The sequence below is a fragment of the Emydura macquarii genome, unplaced genomic scaffold (genome assembly GCF_026122565.2).
Source record: "Emydura macquarii macquarii isolate MOO-44397 ecotype Brisbane River unplaced genomic scaffold, CSIRO-AGI_Emac_v2 contig_2676, whole genome shotgun sequence".
In the NCBI taxonomy this organism is placed as follows: Eukaryota; Metazoa; Chordata; order Testudines; family Chelidae; genus Emydura; species Emydura macquarii.
The window spans coordinates 31,480,305-31,490,038 of NW_027132813.1; the positions used below are offsets into that span (position 1 = coordinate 31,480,305).

Consider the following 9,734-nt stretch of genomic DNA (forward strand, 5'->3'; position numbering starts at 1 on the left):
CGCCATATGTTTTTACAAAGATCTCTATCCCTCCTCCTCCCAGACAGAGAAAATTTTGATATAAAAAGAGAAAAATGTAACAATGCTCTCCAGGAAGAAGATAAAAAGCCATCCCCTGCCTATGTGCTCATTTGTAATGCATGTACACTAATTTGAAAGCCTATGATAATGCAGAGCAGCAATACTTGGAGGCTTTGAATTCTTTCAGTTATTACAAACTCAGCCTAAGATTGCATTAACTGATTACATGGTATTTTTATTTGCTATAATTTCTACCCTTTGTTCAAAGTATTATGCTAATGTTTGTCAATGTGCAAGTAATGGGAAATAAAGTTTTGCTCTCCAGCCCTTCCTACTGTTTCACCTCAGCTGCAGAAAGCAATAATAGAACACACGCAAAGCAGTAAATGATTTCTCACAATGCTCTGGGATACCTGACAACCCAAAGTATTCTGTACATTATTTATTGCAACCACAGTGCTGTGGTAGAAGAAAAATGCAGTTATCCATGGAAAAGTGGTAAGTGACAATAAAGCATCAGGCCCTTAAACTGTAATAGTTCAGCTCAGATATGAAAATAATGATTAATAATGAGAATAAACACTCTAAAAGGAGCACATTCAGCTTTGCAGGGGAATTATGGGAAGAAGAGACATGGGAGGTCAAGACACAAGCATGGAAAAAATTGTTCATACACTTCTCAAAAAATTCCAAATATTTCAAAATGATCCAGGCATCACTGAACGGAAGGGAAGTCTGATTGGTTAGCGTGAAGGACTGGAATTAGGACGGGTTCTAGTCTTGACACTCCCACTGATTCGGTTTGTGGCCTTAGGCAATTCATTTACCTACTGTGTGCCTCATTCACCCATCTGTGAAATTACTTTAATTTTAATCTTTATGGTGCCTCAAAATGTTATGAGACTTTTTAAATAAAAAATATATTTTGAATCTCTTCGTTGCCCCATCATCCTCTCTCTCTTTCTTCCTCTCTCCATGACCCTCATGTGTTCGTTTAAATCACTTGCCATTTCTTGCCTTTTTAGACTGCAAGCTCTTTGGGCAGGTACTGTCATTTGTTGAACAGTCGTACAGCACCTAGCCCAATGGAACCCAGACCTGATTGAGGCCTACAGGCAATACTGCAGTACAAACGATAAACAACATACAACGAAATGCAATTATCTATTTCCTGGACTATACAGCAGAAGGCATAATGCATTAATTGCATATCATATGATTCTCAGAGGCTGTGAGTGAAATCATCATCTCACCAAGGTCAGCATTTATACAAGCAAAAATACAGGAATGGCAATTGTGCACTTCAGTGAGATTGACAGATGCTTAGTACCTCTCAGGATCAGGCCCATAATGTGGTGTTATAATCGTTTAACAGCGTTGGGGAGCTGCATTTCACCAGTGGCAATTTAGACATTTCAAGGCCAACCTCATGTTTTCTACATCAAAAATCCTGGACACTTTTGTGACAACCTTTTTAGGTCATAAAATACTCATACAAGAAACAAAAGTAAGTACAGTATCTTTGAGATATGTGCTAGTATCACAACTGCCTGCTTCTGACTCTACATCAGCTGAGCATATTTCCCAAAGTGGAGGATTTTCATATTGGAAAAAAAACCCACAAACCTTGAAGAAAAGGATCACAGGTTACGGTCTTCACTACTGGTGTAACTCTATAGACTATACTCGCTTTATGCCATGAGTGAATTTGGCCACAAGTGCTTTCTGCCTTGGTCAACACAGGCATCTGATCTGAAACGAATACAAGGAAAGTAGAGTGAATTGAAGAAAGCAGTAACTAAAAAAACCTACAGGCACAAAAATGAATTGAAGCAATGTGTCATGGACACCTGGAAGGAACTGCCTTCGATTTGCAAGAAATATATAACCAAAAATGCAGAGAGAGTATTCTAACGAGGTTTCAAGGTATGTAATAAAAGTAAATGGTAGACACACACCCACAGAGTAGTGAACAGGATGGCTAAAAAGAAACATAATGTATCCACTTCTAATGTTTTTGTAATTTGTCAGTAAATCATAGAATCACAGAAATGTAGGGCTGGAAAGGACCTCGAGAAAACATCAAGTCCAGCCCCCTGTGCTGTGGCAGGACCAAGTAAACCTAGACCATCCCTGACAGGTGTTTGTTCAACTTGTTTTTAAAAACTTCCAATAATGGGGACTCCATGACCCCTCTTGGAAACCTATTCCAGAGCTTAATTATCCTTATAGTTAGAAAGTTTTTCCTCATATGTAACCTAAATTTCTCTTGCTGCAGATTAAGCCCAGTCCGACCTTGAGTGGACATAGAGAACAACTGATCACTGTCCTCTTTATAACAGCCTTTAGCATATTGGAAGACTTATTAGGTCACCCTTCAGTCTTCTTTTCTGAAGACTAAACATGTCCAGTTTCTTCAGAGGACAGATTTTCTAAAGCTTTTATCATTTTTGTTGCTCTCCTCTGGACTCTTTCTAATTTGTCCATATCCTTCATAAATTGTGGTGCCCAGAATTGGACAAACCACTCCAGATGAGGCCTCACCAGTGCAGAGTAGAATGGGACAATTAACCTCATGTCTGACATATAATACCCCTGTTAACATACCCCAGAGTCATATTAGCCTTTTTTGCAGCTGCATCACATTGCCATCTCTTATTCAGCCTGTGATCCACTACGACCCTCAGATCCTGTTTAGCACTACTACCACCTAGACAGTTATTCCCTGTTTTGTGCATTTGATTTTTCCTTCCTAAGTAAGGTACTTTGACTTGTCTCTATTGAATTTCATCTTGTTGAATTCAGACCAATTCTCCAATTTGTCAAGGACATTTTGAATTTTAAACCTCTCCTTCAAAGTACTAACAACGCATCCCAGCTCGGTGTCATCTGCAAATTTTATCAGCATATTCTCTACTCCATTATCCAAGTTATTAATGGAAATATTGAATAGTACTGGACCCAGGACTGACCCTTGCAGGACCCCATCAGGTAGGGCCACCCAATTTGATATTAAATCCTTGATAACAACCCTTTGAGTATGGTCTTTCAATCAGTAATAAACCCACATTGTAGTAAATTCATCTAGAGCACATTTCCTCCATTTGCTTATGAGAATGTCATGCAGAACTGTGTCAAAAGTCTTACTACTATCAAGGTATATCACTTCTACTGCTTTCCCCCATCCACTAGGTCAGTAATCGTATCAAAGAAGGAAATTAAGTTGGTTTGGCACGATTTGTTCCTGACAAATCCATGCTAACTATTCTTTATAACCTTATTATCCTCCACGTGCTTACAAATTGATCATTTAATAATTTGCTTCAGTATCATGCCAGGTACTGAAGTTAGGCTGACTGATCTATAAAACTGTGGGTCCCCCTTGTTTCTTTTTTAAATGATGTTTGCCTTTCTCCAATCTTCTGGGCCCTCTCCTGTCCTCCAGGAGTTCTCAAAGATAATTGCTAACAGCTCAGATTGCTTCAGCCAGTTCCTTAGTGTCTTAGGATGAATTTCATCAGGCCTTGCTAACTTGAATACATCTAACTTATCTGAATATTTTTAACCCGTTCTTTTCCTATTTTGGCTTGCATTCCTTCTCCTTGGCTGTCATTAATTGTGCTGAGTATCTGGTCATCATTAACCTTTTTAAGTGACAAATGAAACAAAATAGACATTAATCACCTCAGTCTTCTTGTTGCCATCCGTTAATAGTTTTCCTTCCCCACTAAGTAGAGGACTTACATTTTCCTCTTGCTCCTAATGATGTATTTATAGAACCTCTACTAATTGCCTTTTATGTTCCTTGCCGATATAACTCATTTTGTGCCTTGGCCTTTCTGATTTTGTCCCTACATACTTGTACTGTTCTTTTGTACTCCTCCTTATCAATTTAACAATCTACACTTTTTGAAGGATTCCTTTTTGATTTTCAGGTCATTAAAGAGCTGCCTCTTCCTTTGCATCAGAATACAGGTAGTTTGCAGTTGTGCCTTTTTGCATAATTGTGCATATTGTCTCCTTGAGGAACTGCCAACTCTCCTGAATTCCTTTTTTCCTTAGATTTTCTTCCAATGGGACCTTACCTAGCAGTTCTCTGAGTTTGAAGTCTGCTTTTTTTTTAAGTCCATTATCCTTATTCTGCTGCTCTCACTCCTTCCTTTCCTGAGAATCATGAAATCTATCATTTTATGATCACAGTCACCCATGTTGCCTTTCACCTTCAGATTCTCTACCAATCCCTTTCTGTGGGTCAGGTTGTGCATGCTAAAACCATGTGCTCAATCACAACCTCTCTTTACAATTCCAGTTCAGCAGTTACTTAAATGATATTTGCACCCTATAACAACTGATAGAAATAAATAAGAAGAGGAAAACAATATAGGGCTGGATTCCTGCTACATGCTGAGCATCCTCAGTTCCCATTAATGTCAATGGACATTTAGAGATGCTCAGCACCTCACAGAAGTACTCAGCACCTTGCAGGGTTGACCCCATAGCATAAAGCAGGAGTTTCTCTTATTTTCAGACCAGTGTCTAAATGTTTGGAGGCAACTGTACTTTCAAGAACTCAGCAAATCCAGTGACTGCAGTTTTACTTTTGAAACTTGTTACTGCAGGACCTGATTTTGCTACCCTTACCCATGTTAGATAGTGCTTACTCTAAGAGTTATCCCATAGGTACTACTTATTCCAAATAAGGGTGCAGAATCACACAATTAATTAGGGCATCTTCATTCTGCAATTACTAGTAGGAAAAGGAAAATCATTTTGCAAAGTCCCTCAAAGCAAAAAGGATTTTAATTCAGTTTAAAAATAATGTACATCTTTTCTTCTTCCTAGCTTGAGCCCAGTTAGCTCCATCCATGGCTTATCCATGTGTCCATGCAGAGCACCAATGGAGTCAATGGGTGCCCCTTCATAGAGCCAGTTGCAGGCTGGGGGTTTTTTCTATCTTCAGTCCAAATATTTGCAATGAAGTTTCTGGACTATAAAACAATAAATATTCACAGCCTGCAACAGCTGCCATTGAATTTAGAGGCACACTTCCCATTCACTTTAATGGGAGGTGAATCAGTATTCAGGTGGTTAACCAATCATTTTTCACTGGGACTCATGCTCTTTAATCACTAGCAGTATTAGCATAGAGGGTTACTAGATAGTTTTCCAGAAGAGAATCTTCTTACCAGGAGGGTGAGTCTAATCAACCGTTATGCATCAACCCTCTACAATACATTTATTTTGCATAGGTAGCATCCTTCATACAAATTCTAGCTCCCAATGTTTTCTAGAATAAATAAGAGCTACAGAGCTACAGTTTTTAAACAGAGCAAATGCAGAGTGATATAAGTACAGGCAAGGAACAAAAGATGGCCCAGATTCTCTGCTGTGCCAAGACCCATTCAGATCTAGAAGGAGACAGGGAGATAACAGGACTCCCTGATTCTTAAACTACCATGGCCGTGACATAAATTAGAGCATGCTATAATTTATGCCATCTGGATACAGCCCCTAAGAAACCATATACCACTCGAGAACTGGCAGAATGCAGGCATGCTTCACCCTGCCCCCTCAAACCCTCCACAGCAGGATGAGGGATCAATTGGTGTAGATGCTATGCCCACGCTAGAGGAGTTTTCTGCTGGTCGGTTAGGGCCTGAGCAGCACAAAGTGATTGGAGCAGCAGAAGAGAATTTCTCCCTATATTATTTATTCCAGCTGAGAATCTGGACCTAGATCTCTAGGGCTGTATGATTTGGAAGAGAGGCAGGAATTAAGGACTTCTCTGATAGCCAACTAAATGATTTTGCAGTGACAGACGGCTGCTGCAGCTCCACGTGGAGAGAGCTGATGGATTGAACTGTGTGATCTGGCAGCTTAGGCAGAGAATAGCCTACAACAAATGGCAGAATAAACTCCAACATTTTGAAAGCATCTGAATGGCATTTCTGGCTATACACAGTAAAAGGAAATTGACATCAGACCTTGTAATCCTTATGTGTAACATGCATGTGTACTGACAGATCAGTGTAATTCACCTTTATCTACAACAGGTTTCTTTATACCTCCTGGGCATCTATTTCTTTTTCCTTGTTTCACCTTTTTCTCTTTTCTTCACCCTCTGTCTTCTTGGGTGGCTACATTTCTTCACCTTCGTTCCACACTAATCTTCCCATTCCTCTCCATTTTCGTATTGTTGTTTTTCTAAAAAAATTTTAAAAAATTAAAAATTGTCAAATATATTCCAGTACTTATTTAATCAATATGCTTATATAATACACACACACACACACACACACACACACAAGCATATTGAACAAATAAGTTCTGGAATGTATTTGACTTCATGTAAAGGGATGTATATACATCCTGAACCTTTCTGCTCCTTTAATATGGTATCCTAGGCAACCTGCATTTTTGTGTTGGAGACAGAACCATCTGAGCTTTCTTTTAATAAAAAAATTAACCTTTGTACATCATCTGAGAATTTCACAAAGCACATAACCTGGTTATGCCTAAACTCCATGAATTATTAATTTAGCTACAAGTGAGAGAGATCACATTTAATTATGTTCGAGGGGCATCTACTATAGAATTAAATGGCAGAATCCTCATTTGTCTACCTAGCAGTTTTAAGTACAACCTACAATGGGCTTTAAATATACATATGCATGTTGGAAAAAGGGGTTGGTTCAGACAATTTATGAAGGGAAATAAATAACTTATAAATACCCTTAACACTATACCTGATTACTTATAACCTACTTAAATACTAAATCCAATGAAAGGTTGCCTCTATTGCCACAAAATAAAAACCTGTAATAAATTAGTAATACCAAGATATTTAGAAGATGGTCATGTGGTGGGTATTGAGTCTATATAAAATTACTTTTATAAATGAAATGCATAATTATTCATAAAAAGGTACACGCTAATATCAGCTAATGAAGGATTTATATCAATAGCAGAGTAACTATCTCATGTTATATTTGGAATGCTAGAAATTAGCTTCAAATGCAGGACTTCCATTTAAATAAATATTAGTTGTCTGTGTAAGCACTTTGCCATAATTTTTTTCTGTAAAGCACTTGGAGATCTACTAATGAGAAATATTGTACAAGAGCTAGGTATAATATTATGCAATGTTAATTACCCTTTATAGTTTCAGAGGAACTCATTGCCAAATAGCCAAATTTAAAGTAAAATTTTCCTCCTCTCCCCCAAACACACTATTTATATTTTATGGACCTGATTCACCACTGCATTACTCTAGTTTTATACAGGTGTAACTCACTTAATGTCAATGGAATTGTGCCAATGAATAACTGGAGTAACAGCCCCTGTATTATATGTACTTTGCATTTAGTTTTAGAGAATAGTTTCCATTTTAGTCCAATAGGGCAGTGAATACATAACAGCCAGGATATATATACAAATGACAACTTCTTTGTTTTTAATGTTTGAAATGAAGAGTTATTTTTCTAACAGAACAAAGACTAGTTAACATGGGCCTAAAAGTCACCTGAAGAGAAAGATAAAGGAAGGGGTTTTCAAAGTGCTCGGATTTGCCCTAACTTTCCTCCCACTGAAGTTGGTGGTAGAACTCTCATTGACTTTAGCAGGAGCAGAGTTAGGCCAGCACTGAGCACTTGCAAAAATACCACCGCATTCCTGCAACTGGGGCCACACAAATGGACCCCATGGGCTCCACACAGCCTCAGGGGTCCACCTGCATGGATCTAACTGCAGAATCAGGGCCTGAGAGAAGGGCAGAACAAGTATGAAATCCTGGCTATTAAAAAGAAAGAAGAAAATACTTTTATTTGAAATAAAAGTAAAACAGAACCACCACCATTAACCCAACACATTTTTACTAAAATTTCTTTCACATCACTATGCAGATTTTCCTTGCAGTTATTTTTCACTTAAAATGTCCAATATGTGAACAGCTTTTAATCCAAACAAGAATGAAAACAAAACACTTAAGGACAGATTCTTAAGAAGCCAAGTGAATAACTGCATACAAGAACATGAGTTTCATAGATTGTAACACCAGAAGGGACCATTATGATCATATAATCTGACCTCCTGTATAACACCGGCCATAAAATTTCCCAAAATAATTCAGATCACCACTCTGTGCCTCTTTCTCCAACTGTAAAATAGAAATAATGATGCTGATCTCTTTTGAAAAGCACTTTGAGATCGACTGATGACAGGTATTAATTATTATCTAGATAATATTATTAATTGTTTGTGGAGTGGATCTCCAAAGGCCTTTAGGTACCTTTTTTATTTTTAATATATATAAGGTGCCATTTATGCATCTAAAAAACCTCCACGTATGCCTTTTTGTACACATTTCAGTTTTGAAAATCAGGCTGGGATTTTCAAAGCAGCATCAGAGAGTTTGGAGACCAAATCTCCCTGAAATTCAGTAGGAGCTAGGCACTTAGTTCTTAGACTCTTTTGAATATCTCAGCTCTAATGACTGCAGTTATATTATTCCAAAATACAACTTCACTCAGTAAAATTCATCTGAGCCTGAGAAACAAATGTATTCTGTATTTGTTGCTGAACATAACTCTTGCCAGAGCCCTACGTACACTGAATTTCTATGTTTTCAGAAGGAAACAAAAAATGTTAGGTTTCATTTGCCGGTTTCTTCTTGCCCTTTAAATGGCATCGTATGTGAGAAAGCAGTTAAGCAGAGCAGCTGTTTGTGAGTAAAGCTCACAAACGCATTTCTATAAATAGGTCTTAGCTGGTAACCCCTGATGATTTTGAACCAGATCAATGCATGAAGAAAACTAGGATACCTGAAATATAATGAAATGTTTAATATTCCCTCCACCACAACTGGAAAAAAATGGATTAGTAAGTGACATGAATGGCTATTAGACATGGGCCAAAGCTGCAAAATTCAATCTGGATATTGAATTCCCTACAAAGTTTGGGGATGCGGCCCCATATTTAATAAATGCACAAGGCAAAGATTTTTCTTATGGATATAGATGAGACCACAGGTTTGAGCATGGTGGTCTAAAGTTTGGCAACTAAATCTTAAATTAAAGTGGCCTGATTTCCAGACATGGTGAGCACCCACAGATCCCAATGAAGTCAATGACAATTTCAGCTGTTCAGCAACTTTGAAAAGAAATCAGGCCACTTTGATTTAGTGCCTCAGAATTTAAGAGACTAACATTAGGCACCCAGATTTGAACATTTTGGCATACATCAACAGATAAAATAGTCCCACCACAAGGGAATATAAAAATATAAAACTTAGTGGAAATACATGGCTCGATTTTCCTCTGACTTACCCCAGTGACTCTATGTAACAGAGTGCTGGCTCAGCAGTTGATTTCCAGCACTCTGATCTCCTAAACACCAATTAACTCCACCAGGATGGACCCTGACAGTGTCTAATTAGCAGATTAGAATGGGTGGGGGAGTCCCAGAGCACTAATTAGCCCTTTAACACAGAGGGTAAAAAATCACTGCTGATAGTAAGAGAGCCTTAAAGGCCATTTATTGGCTATGGCTGCCAAGCTTTTGGGCCAGTATCAAAGTCAGAACTTAAAATATTAGATTTAATATAAGCCCAGGCACTACAAATTGTATGCAGTGCATTTATTACAGCACCTATACGTGCGCTACAGTTGCTTCTAGTGAAATGTCATTTACATTACCAATGAAACTACTGGACCTAA

The 9,734-nt window shown here is 38.1% G+C and overlaps 1 long non-coding RNA gene across 1 annotated transcript; it reads right to left on the reverse strand.

The window, feature by feature from the left end:
• Positions 1-4,847: 4,847 nt before the first annotated feature.
• On the reverse strand, positions 4,848-9,491 carry LOC137164554 (uncharacterized). Its single transcript, XR_010923103.1, has 3 exons — positions 9,345-9,491; positions 6,060-6,225; positions 4,848-5,009 (listed from the first exon to the last, which is right to left on the reverse strand). It is a non-coding gene; the product is annotated as an uncharacterized lncRNA (long non-coding RNA).
• Positions 9,492-9,734: the final 243 nt, after the last annotated feature.